The sequence below is a fragment of the Hirundo rustica genome, chromosome 5 (assembly GCF_015227805.2).
Source record: "Hirundo rustica isolate bHirRus1 chromosome 5, bHirRus1.pri.v3, whole genome shotgun sequence".
Lineage (NCBI taxonomy): Eukaryota > Metazoa > Chordata > Aves > Passeriformes > Hirundinidae > Hirundo > Hirundo rustica.
In genome coordinates this window covers 9,954,884-9,967,366 of record NC_053454.1, presented here as the reverse complement: position 1 = coordinate 9,967,366, position 12,483 = coordinate 9,954,884, and positions in this window count along the sequence as shown.

Below are 12,483 nucleotides of genomic sequence, written 5' to 3'. Positions count from 1 at the left end.
GTTTTTTGTTTGTTTGCTTCCTTGCTGTGTCAGCTTTTGGAGGTAAAATGATCATTACAATACGAAAAGGTGTTTTAAAAATGTTTTTGAACCTTGTGCCATCAAAACAATACCATAAAACTAAATGAATACCCAAACTGAAGTGTCTCAGTAAAATAATAATAAATGTACCTTATGGACATTCAACAAGAAAGGGTGATCAGCAAGATGCCAGATGAACACAGCCAGTTACATTCTTCAAATGTGTCTCAGGCATGTAATTACTCATAGCTCAAGTTCCCAAATAAAAGAGCTTGTCATCTTTCTTGCTCTTTGCCACCAGATATTTAACATCAATTTGCACCTGACACTGGGCTTGCAAAGATGATTTGCGTGGTGTCTCAGTCAGTGAAGCACTCTCTCTGTTTAAACATTGATGTTTTCCACAGAAAATATATATTCTTTGGATTAAGGGAGGTCCTTCAGTACACTATCATGTGCCTTTTATTTCTTTGATGATACTGTGTCATATTGCAATACTGCTAAAACTTTGGAAATGTCCATAAAAAGATTCAGCAACATTAGTATGATGAGGAAAGTGAACAAAAAAGGGTAGTGTTGGTGTTGGCTACTGTAAGAATAGCTAACCAAGCAGCAGCAACCCTTCCCCTGGGCAAATGGAGAAAGAACTTCCCTGGACAGCAATTTAGTAAAAGAGTGACTTTTAGGTAGAGATATTCTAATTTTAATAATAAGAAGAAATACATCAAGCCATACAAATTGCACTTGATGGTCATGAAAGAAAGTGCCAGTGTTGATCTATCACACACCACTGTCAACCTGGAGGCAGGTCCACGGTTGCATCACAGCTGGACTCAGAAACTTTGATCAGAGGGCAGAGGTACATCTGCAGCTGCACAGGAAGCCCTATCACTCCCGTGACTCCTTTGTTTACAACCAGATTCTGGTGTTATGGAAAAAGGGAAAATTGCCTCTGTTCTGTTTAAAAAGGACCCTTTACTAAGGCCCTGCAATGGCCATGAGTTATTTTCTGTTAACTTTTTGGGATACAAGACCAAGCCTCAATCAGTTTCAGGTTCCTTTGAACACCTTTGCTGCCATTACTCATCTATCACAGCATTGCATCTCTGTACTTAGTAGATTATGGGCTTAATTTTGGAAAATCCAGGTGTGTTTTGTAATTTTGTCAACAGGCAATCGGCTTTGGCTCCAAATGCTATTCCTAAATGTGTGTCCTGATGGGAAGTGGCTTTTTATGTGTGTTTTCTCCATTGACTTGTCAAAGCTTAATCAGTGGTCGATTCTTATGAATAGGGCACTGATGTTTCTGATGAAAGAAGCAGGTTATGCTCCAGCTGCTTTTTTGAACTACTTTACTCTCTGTATCATTGTCAGACCTTCTGTAGGTTCAGGAGAAATTTGCCGCTCTTTGCACAGTAACTAATTTCTGCCAAGCACTGTGACATTTTACAGATAGCAATGTTTCCATATGTGGAGAGTCAAATGGGGAATCAGTTGTATGTTCTTGACAGAGAAACCTATAGGTTGTGTTTCCTTCTCCAACTGGGTGTTGAAGAGAAAGGGAGGTAAGATAAATCCCAGTAGGTGAGCACAACCAATGGTTTTTAGAGAGGATGAAAGGCAGGTTAGCACTTGTATTCCTCGGACCCTTCCAAAAGAAATAATTGCTACTGGCATTGCATAGTATATGTCCACAAGATTAGTTCTGGTTGCTGGCTGACACTGAAAATAGACTGTACCTTTTGTTACTGAATGTGTCAATCATTTCTGCATTTTTCCTGAACAAGTGGAAGGTGTTTAGGCAGAGATGAGATCTGTGTATGCTCAGTTCTTTTCAAGGCGCTGCCTTTTTTTTTTTCTTTTTTAGCAGAAGTCAAGCAGTTTTGAACAATCCTCCTTTGACTCATTAGCTGTCAAGAGCAAATGGAAGGCATAAAACTGTTTCTTTCGGGAAAGAGGAGTGTAGCTGCAAGACAATCTTCCTCCATACGGAAGCATCCTTCACAGCAATCCAGGCTTATACACAAGCAAGCACTGAGGCATAGTATGACATACTCACTTTGAGTCCTGAGGGCAGTTTTGGGCACCACAATACAAGAAGGACATTAAACTATTACAGAATGTCCAAAGAGCAATGGAGATGGTGAAGGGCTTGAGGAGAAGCCATGTGAGGAGCGGCTGTGGTCACTTGGTCTGCTCAGCCTGGAGAAAAAGGGACTGAGGGGAGACCTCAGTGCAGTCTGTAACTTCCTTGTGAGGTGAAGAGGAGGGGCAGACACTGATCTCTGCTCTGTGGTGACAGGGACAGGACCTGAGGGAATGGCCTGAAGAAATGTCAGGGGAGGTTTAGGTAGAATATTGGGAAAAGATTTTTTGCTCAGAGGGTGATTGGGCAGTGGAACAGAGAAGTGGTCCACCAGGGAAGTGATCACAGAACCAAAACTGGCAGAGTTCAAGAAGAGTTTGAGCAATACTCCCGAGCACATGGTGTGATTCTTGGGGATGGGGATGGAGCTGTGCCGGGCCAGGAGTACAACTTGATGATTCCTGTTGGTCCCTTCCAACACAGCTGATTCTGTGATAATTATAATAAGACAGGAAAATATATGAAGAATAATAAAGTTGTGTAAACCTGATGTGCTGTGCTGGTTTCAGCTGGGGTAATTTTAAATTTAACTATAAAAGACATTTGAGATCAACCAATTCAACCATACTAAATAATATAACATTATGTAGTAGATTTATTATACACAATGCAGTGATATGTTATGAAAGAGGAAAATAAATCTTGAAATATTTGGGTTTGAGCTTTGGTGTAGCAAGTCCTTAGGTGGCTTTACAGCCAGCGGTATGCCAGCATTGTTACATTGCTACTTGTTACATTGCTTGAATGAAATTATTTTGATGCAGAACTGAGATTGGAGCTAAAAAAGATGGTCTCTGGCTGGCAGGAGGCAGTTCCTGGAGGAAAAATGAAAGAGGGTGACACAATTACAATTCAAAATTGTCTTGATTAGTTGCATAAGTGATTTGAAATCTGTGAGATGAAATTTAGTAAATTCAGGTGCTCAATACATGGGGGGAGATATGTGTAGGCAGGCAGGGAGCATTAAAAATACAACATGTTCAGTTACTAACTGGGTGATGATCTTATAATGGATCACAAACTAAATAAGTATCTGCAAAAGAGGAATAAATCTAATTCTGGGATTTATGAACAAGAAGATGAGGCATAAGAAGCAGGATGTGAGGGCACAGGTGAAGTAGAAGGTCTGGTTCTGTACACCATGATTTAAAAGAAGAAGACTGCAGGAGATCAATAAAAATTATTAGATATTTAAAGATCAAAGGGCATTATCTTCAGATGATATAAATCGCTTCAGGCTCAAAACCTCCAAAAGAGCTGAACAGATTCACACCAGCTGAAGAGCTGATTAAATGACTTATTTTTTAAAAAAAATCTTTCTAATCTAATCTTAACAGTAGCAATTTACTTTAAGTTCTCAGTGATATCAGGTTCCCTCAGGGCTAACAGGAAAGAATTATTTGAATGTCATAATTTAACTATCTCTCCCCTTTCATTTTTATTTAAACAGTGCTATAGATTTTTTTTTCACCTTCTATTTTAGCACTATTTAAAAATGAACACAGTTAAAATGGAAAAATGAAGTACTTTTTAAATACAAGACACAATTAACCTCTGAACCTTACTGTCTCTTGATATCATTGCTGCCTGAAGGTTAATAGGATCAAAAAAAGGGTAATAGATAATGAGAAAATCTCCCAATGCATCAGAGGAGGTTAAAATAAAAAGACCGTAGTAAGGAAAAATGTACAAAAAGCTGTGCACTTCAAGAAAGAATTCACCCTTCATATATCTGGATGGAGGAAGCTGGTTTCTCAAAGCTCGAGTTGTCTTGTGGTTGCCCTTAGTGGGCTTGTCTGACTTTGAAAGATCTCCTGTTAACCCTTGTCAGATGGAGGAGGATGAAGCAGATGGACTCAGCTCTCAGTGAGTCTGGAAATGATGTTTTTCCTAATTTGAATTCTGTGCTCCTGCAGCTAACCCCTGTAAAGGTGACTTGAAAGGGCTAGTTAAAAAAACAGCAAAGCAAGCTTCTATTTTTGTCTGTGTATTCATGTCTGTCTGCTGAACACGGTCTGTTGTTTCAACATTCTTTACGTAACTATGTGGTTAATTTTTCCTTAGAGGCTGAATTGTGGAAAAGTTTCTCCAAGGTTTGATCTAGGAAAAGGTGGACATCAATAATGAAAAACAACAAAAGAAGAATGCAAAATCATTGCTTGGGTATAAAATTATAAAAGACAATGCCCAACTACAGCTAAAACCAGCAGGGAACATTAAGGATGGTAAGAATAGATTCAAAAATTATGCCAGCTACTGATGGAAATTTAGGAAAAGAAATGTTGGTTAACAAGAGCCTAGTGATAACAGCGGGGAGAAAATTGAAATTCTCAAGACTTTTTTCTTCCCTCTTCACAGGCAAACTTTTTCCCAGGCTTCTCCCGGTACTGCCACAGTTTGCCATAAGGAGATGGCAACCAAGAGAGGGGAGCAGCAGGTTAGAAACTGCTCAGAAAAGCTGATTTTCTGAAATTTGTGAATGTTTTTGAGGTTCACCTGAGGGTGCTGGTGTGGTGACTATGAAGCTGCTGTATGTCATTTATCAAAACTCAGGGAAAACAAGAGAGTCAGGGAAAACAAGAGAGTCAGGGAAACAAGATTGGGAACTGCTGCCCTGCATTTGTAATGGATGGGTTTCTCAGCATGGTTGTGCACTAGTCTGCTTGTGCAGATCCTCAACAGAGCTGATTTAATACCATGATTAAATTTATGTAGCTCTTTTTTCCCCCCAAGCCTATGTGTTGCTCTCTGGAATTGCCAGTGACTCATTTCTAATAGCTTAATGCTGTTGGAGCAACATTCTAGTGACAAGATATGTAACCTTCAGCTGATTTCTCCTAGGAAATGTTATCATCTGAAGGAAGAAACTAGGTTTTCACCCTTACTGGCTCTTTACAGTGATCCTCCTTAGATCATTCCTTGGAATAAACAAATTATGTTAACAATTAAATAGACCAAAATAGAATACTGAGAAGATTTTTACTTCTGCACTTTTTAAGGTGCAAGTTAAACATCAGATGCGGGATATTTCTGATGTAATCTCAGCTTTATAGAAGTAAGAAGCAGTAAACTGAGTTGGATTTTTTGGGTGGATTTTATAGATTATGCCCATTTTAAAACTTTTTGTAACATTATTCATACTTTCTAACCTGAAAAGCCCTTCCAAGGCTTTTGAACAGCATCACAAAATATTTTTGAATTATCTTGCAATTATTTGAGCAATTTGTTCATGCTTCTTCTAGGTTATGGGAAAATCATGTCTGTCAAAACCTTGGTTTTTGGGATTTTCTCCTTTCCTGTGAGACTGAGCCAAAAAAAAAGTGATTTCAATAATTTATGCTAATAGAGGATCTGGCCTAATCTACTTTTGCTATACAGAGAGTAGAGTGTGTCATTTATGCTGTGGTCTTTCCTTAAAACTCTTTGCAAATAAGTGCCCCATGGCAGGGAAAAGGATGGATTGAGCTGAGGGTAACCATCTATTTCAATTTCAAGCATTACTTTAAAGGTCTAAAAACTTCGTAAATATCACAGTTTTCTCTTTGTGATCCTTAGTTCAATGGGAGATGTCATCAGATGACAATGAGCTTCAAGCTGGTTTCCTATTACTTTTGACAGGTTGTTCATTAAGCTATAATAAATTGATAGAACCAAGGGCTGTAAAAGGTCTGTGACTCTCCCAAAGATGTTCTCTGTCTTGATTTGAAGGTCTTCGTGCTTCATCACACTTGCAGTTGAAAATTAGTAAGTGTTTCCAGTTTGAATGTGTTCAACTTGACCTGTATTCCCCTGCTTCCTGGTTTTCCTGCAATGACTCAGCATCCTTGTAGGTGTCCCCTTGAAAAGTTTGGCAATATGAGTTTAATTTGCTCATATTTGTCTCTTTAGTTTTTGTGCCAGGACTTTCCAAACGTGGGTGCAAGAACTTGAAGCATCATTTCAATTTCAGTGCTATCAAAAATTCACTGAAGTTTTCCCATGTTCATATACTGGAGGAACGTAAAGACCTTCCTTTTGTCTTTTTAGCATTGAGACTAATGATAATTCTGATTATAATTTGTTTGTCCATTTTAACTCTAGATTAAATTTAAGTCACTGCTTTGCCAACAAACCCTTTTCTCTGTAGGCATGATTTGCACTTTTCTTTCTACAGTTATAATGTGAAGTGATTTTATTAAAATATTTTGTGGGCTTAATTGTTTCATATGCTGAATTACTCCAGATCATTCTATATAACTCTTCCATCTTTGCTCTTTATCATCCCATCTGTTTTTGTCAGCTGTAATTGTTCTGAGATTGCATTAGCCTTTTTTTCAATATCATTTATGAAAATGTTAGATATTCCAAAATCCAGTGCTAAACCTGAGGGATCACATTAAAATTACTTGAGTTCCATGGTGTTTTCCTTTTCATGGCTATTTCTAGGGGTTTGTAGGCCACTTTTTAGTTCACTTATTGTGTGCTTTCTAAATAAAGCAGAGTGCTAATTTTTAGATCAGATGATAAGCTGGTTATGCATAAGTCAAATACCTTATAAAGTTTAAATATATCCTCACAGATATCTATTTTTAAAGAAAATTTTGACCTCATCAAATAATTAAATAAGATTTGGTTCATAAAGTCTGCTTTCTATAAAATCATCATCCCTGGCTGTAATTATATACCAGCATTTATATTTTAATTGATAAACTGATAGAGGATTTAATTGAGAATTTGTCCATGGTAAATTAACTGGCTTGTAGTCACAATGACTCTTACCTGCTTTTCTTGAAAGTGTGGGCACCAATTAGCAATCTTCTGAATCTGGAAAAAATATACAGCAGAGTCAGTTACATTATTAGAAAGCTGTAGCCTGTCACTGTAGTGTAAGAAAAAATTTGAGCATGCTGTCAAAATATTTTATCGTTGAAAAAGGCTAATCTGGAGAAATTATTTTTGTCACATGATATCTTTTTAATTTTAATACTGTTTTCAATGGAAGAAAAAATTAAATTAAGTACTCTTAGTTAATAGTTAATGTGTTTGCTTAATATGAGCTTAACAAAAGCATCTCCTCCTTTCAATGAAATCCTTTGTCTAATGTAAATAAAGCAAATTAAATATAATTTGCATCAAATCACTAGTTAAAGCACCATGACAAAACAGGAAGCAGGAGGATGATATAATTATTGGTTTTGTCCACATTTTCATGCCTCTTCAAAGTCAAATCAACCTGTGTATGATTGAAATTCAGGGGATGTGTCCTTGGCTCAAGGACAGATTGAGCATCTGGTAAGAGTGGCAACCTCGTATTGGCAGAAAATAAAGCTGAATCTACTTTAACCAGAAAGAGGCAGGGAAATTCAACAGCTTATGGGTGAGAAGAAAGGGGCAGAAGGGAGGCATTATCACAGGTGGCTGAGAGGAACCTGAGAGGCTGAGTGGCTGTGCGAAAACGTACAGTCCCCAGAGACAGCCGTGTTTGAACTGCAGCTGTCACACAGGTGAAGGAATTATCTAAACAAAGAGATTTTCTGCCTTATCAAGATAAAAAAGAGCACCAATGGGAAATCCTGAAGCAAACATATGAGAAGAGGCAAAGGAAGAGCATGGCAGAAGTGTGTGTGAACCCAGAGCTCCTGCAGATCTGGAAAGGGAAGAGTACAAATCACAACTTAATTTTGTGCTAACGCAGAATTGATCTGGCTAAAATTCTTGTTGAAACTTCCCAGCAGGAAGAGAAACAACAATAACCAGGTCACCTGTGTTCACCAGAACAAGGAGAAAGCTCAGATGGTGGTAGGCTATGTACCTTGAATGCCAGGATATGAACATGTGTACGTAGCTGTCGTGTCAACATCAGGAATTGGTGTTCTTCAAGGTAGAGACCCCACAACAGTCCAATCCTTAGAAGAGCCCACAGCAAAGAAGAAGGAATGTTCAAAGTCCATGCTATGTAATATCACTGTACATTTTACTGTATCTTCTGTGTTGCTCTGTGTTCTAGGAGCAAGCAGACATACTTCTGGATGACAATAATTATGCTGTTTTTGATGCTAAATTCATCAAGAGCAACCTTGTTCAACTTGAGAAATGCATATAGCTTTTCGTGATTTATTAAATGTTTCATGATTTATTATATGTTTCACTCATATGCACCTGTTTACTCTTTTTCTGGAACAACATGGTGAAGAAACAATATTCAGAACTGTTATGACAGTAGGAGGTACCTTAATTTATTGCTGGGCAGGCTGGCAGATAACTCCCTCTTACCAGGAGCAAAGGGAATCCAGGAAACGATGTGCAAATGCACAGATGTGCACGATGTGCAGATGCTTCCAGAGCTAAACTTCTAAAACTTGAAGCATCGAAGCAATTAAACTCACTTCTATCTTGTTTTATAATAATTTAAATAACTCTGAAATAATTGAAAGGAGCATTTTTTTTTTCAACCTGAAGCATTAATAAAGCAGTACTTAGTAAAAGGCCTCAAACAGAGGACATGAGCAGCAGTATCAGTCAGAACAAGGTATTTTTTTCTCAGAATTTTGTTCTATTTTGTCTACTTTCTATAGCAATGAATGTGTTATAAGGGTCATCATGGTACCCATGTGCACTACTACTTTCTGAATGTTTGATCTTATTTAATTGCCATCAGATGTCATTGTGTCTAGAACTGCTTCAGACTTAATTGTGCAGAGTGAGATGATAGGATGTCACGAATATCTAGCAAGGTCAAATACACCCACAGATTACAAAGATCAGTACAGCTCTGTGAGGAGATTCTAGTTTACCTTTTTGGACCATTATTTCATTGAAAAATGACCCCATATACTACATTATATTTACCTAGTTGACAACAGGAGGAAAAAAAGTCAGCACTATGCAATATGCTTGTGGAACTAAGGTAGTGGAAAAAGAAGCAAAATAATTTTTGTCTCTAATTTACTTTAAGCCAAAGTTTATTTTGTTTCCTTATGCTTTTAGCTTTCACTGTGGATTCAAATGACAACACAAATCATGCAGGAACAAAAAACTTTGTGAATCAGAAATGTAAAATAGTATTTTGAAGTCATATAAGAAGTTTCAAACAAACATTTGAAACTAATTTTTTTTGTGCTCCTAGTTCTGCCTTACCAGTTTGGGACACAAGTTAGAGGCCCTTTGAAGTCCATTTCAAAATAAGATTTGCAGTGCTTAGTTTGGTATCTGAGAGTCACGGGCTTTGATAGAAGACCCAGCTCCAACAAATGACATTTGATTCATTAGATAAATGATGTGCTTTCATTATTTACAGAAATTCTGTCCCTAAATTCTTTGAACATGTGTGCTGATAAATTTAATGTATTACTCCCTAGAAGCTTTGGATATTCTTATGTAATGAAATAGTTTCAGCAGATGGGTGATGTATAACCCCAGAATTCCAGTGGATGTCAGCAAGATGTGCTTGACTAGGTTTATCCTTGGCTTAGACCCATGGAATCAGATCTTGCCACGTAAGAAATGGGTTTGTGTACTCTTCCCAGTTCTGGTGTTGCTCTCAACTGTTTTTGTATGTCCGGGATTCTTATGCAGTACCAGAAATATTTTAGGTCATTGTAATATTGTGAACTGAATTAATTTTTTCACCGGAAGTTATGATTTTATGTGTTCTTCTTCAAGGACATGTACTTTTATCCTGCATATTTTGCAAATAAAAAAGGAAATCTGCAATGTTAATGATATTTGCAGGTAACATGAAATTTGAAAGAGAAATAGTCAAACAAGAAAATGAGAACAATTCCGAATGCCTGCAGAAGACAGAAAAGAGTTGATTCTATATGGTCAAATGCAAGATGAAAAATAAATAAACCAAACAATGGAAAACTCTGTGGTAGGGAGAAATTTTATACTAGACACTTAATAGCAGACTAACAAGCTCGCTTATTTTATCATAACATTTTTCAAATGGTTTTTGTAGCAGTACTCATTCAAATTCAAAACAGTAGAGAAATTATCCTTGCAATATGTTGTTATAACACCATGACATTACTTGATAGATTTTACAGCTGAGAAGCTGGTACACATGTAGATGTAGTCTTCACAGAGCAGAACATTCTCAAGAGAAGTGATTTTCTGCCTTAAACCAGACAAGCTCTTCCAAGAGGCATTCATCAGGTGAGGCCATGGCAGTCCTTCCAGAGTGAAGCCAGAGAGGTCTTCTTTGGCATGTCAGGAAAAGGAGTTGTGTTACTTTAGTGCTGATATGAATTTTACCACTAGAACTGTTCAGTTTCACTAAAAAAATAAATAAATTGAGTTCACAGTGAATTATGGGCAGAATGTCCTTTTTATATGCCTCCTCCAGTAAAATGTAAGGCTATTTATCCTTGGATTGAGAAGATATGCCAGCTTTTTTTTTTTTTTTTTTTTTTTTTTTTTTTTTTTTTTTTTTTTTGTGACTTTTTGTGACCAGAAAACTTTGCGTTTAAGTTCTGGACATGACAATATCAAAATTAAGCAGACTGTTTTTCAGTAACAAAAGAAAAAAAAAAGTTCGGAATTAACAAAAGAGATAAAAAATATTTTTGTTAAGAATACTTTGTGATAATTAGCACCTAAATTGAAGATATGTTTCAAATTGTAAACACCCAGTATCTGCTATGCAATGTTGGTTTATATGTCAAATAATACTATATTGCTAATGTTATTCAGTTTCAGTAGAAGAACTGCTTTAGCCTTCAAAGCTGAAAGATTTCTGCTGCAAAGTTTGCAGGAAAAGGCATTTACCCATGGAGGAAACAGTGGCTTTTTGTATAGAGAACTTTTTGGGTTCATGGATGTGACCTGACCTGGTATGCTCAGTCTGCAGCAAAAACTTGAATCAAAATTTGATTTGTTCAGTAAGTGGGGTGTCTGGGTCTTCTATCTACAGACAATCTTTCAGTCCTTCTTGGTATTTTTCTACTTTGTATATAAAATGTACAGTTAATTTTCAATATTGTTTTACCTCTGAGGAATTAGAAAGGAAATCATCTACTGTTCTTTGTTCCTCCACAAGATCTAAATTTGTTTTGCTCTATTTTAGATCTACTTGTAAGAAATCTCACAAAAAATGTTTAAAACTTAAAAACAAAAACAAAATAAAGACCACAACTTCTGATTAATATTTTAATATTCATTCCCACTTTCTTCTGCTTGCTGGGACCATTTTGTAACTGCAGAGGACAGGATCTACTACTTACGTGCCATGCCATGCTCTCCCTTGCTCCCTCTCCTTTGCAAGAGCATTTAGTGAGCTTCTCCCCCTGGTTTAGGACTAGACTGTTACTGTGCCTCATAGTGATATGCAGTGAAAAGTGTGAAACAGGCCATGTTGTGCCCCCAGGAACTGCTCAGGAGCACAAATTGCACTATCCCAGAGCAGCCCCATAGCATACCTTTTTTCCCCCAGAATCTGCTCCCTCAGCTCCAGAAACCTGTCTCAGCAAGGAGAGTGCTGGGCAGTGCTTCTGCAAGCACTGCTTGCATTGTGTAGGCACAATCATTATTCTCTGCTTGCTTTCTCAGTCAGCATTTCAAAACCTTTTGTTGCTTTAAAGATAGGCAAAGGAATGGGATAAAAGTCTTCACCAGATGGCAGCCTCACAGATGAGAAGGTGCTGCCTTTTCTCACTTTGTGATTTGTTGAAGCTTCCTACTCTTGCTGTTTTAATTTCTTTTTATTGGCAGTCCCAGTGAACCTGTTTTCCCCATATGTGAATATTCATTTTTTCTAAGCCAAGGTAACACTGCTGGCAAATGTCCTTGGATGTAAAGTGATCCTTTCTTATTCTCTTGTGATCAATAGTGCTTGTTCTTTTTCTATCAAACATATCTTGATATGTGGTCCAACAAAGGGCCAACGTAAAGGCACCATATTATTTGACCATTTTTTTCTTGTGTAAATGCTCAAGGATTTTTCTTTGTATCTAAGGCAAATGGTAAGTTTAGGTCACATCTTTTGGGTTTCCAAGACCTCAAGATAATGTATTCCCATATTCCTGAGGTTAATTTTTCATCTGTTTTTCTACATAACTTGGCTATTGCCACATGATGGGTACACATCACAGTGTGCGGTCTGCCTATTTATACAAATAAAGGGAAAAAGAATTGAAGTTTTCCCCATTATACATAGAACGAGGGAAAGCACAGAGAAAGTAAATGCTGGTTTGCCACAGATATTTATCTAGTGCAGGAGTGAACTTCTAGATCACTGCTTGCCTTGTAAAGAGGGACTGGTACAGTGAAAATACTTGAGGCTGGCTATGCTTGTTTTAGTAAACAAGTGTGCCAGGGCCTTGATAGTGGCTTTGATG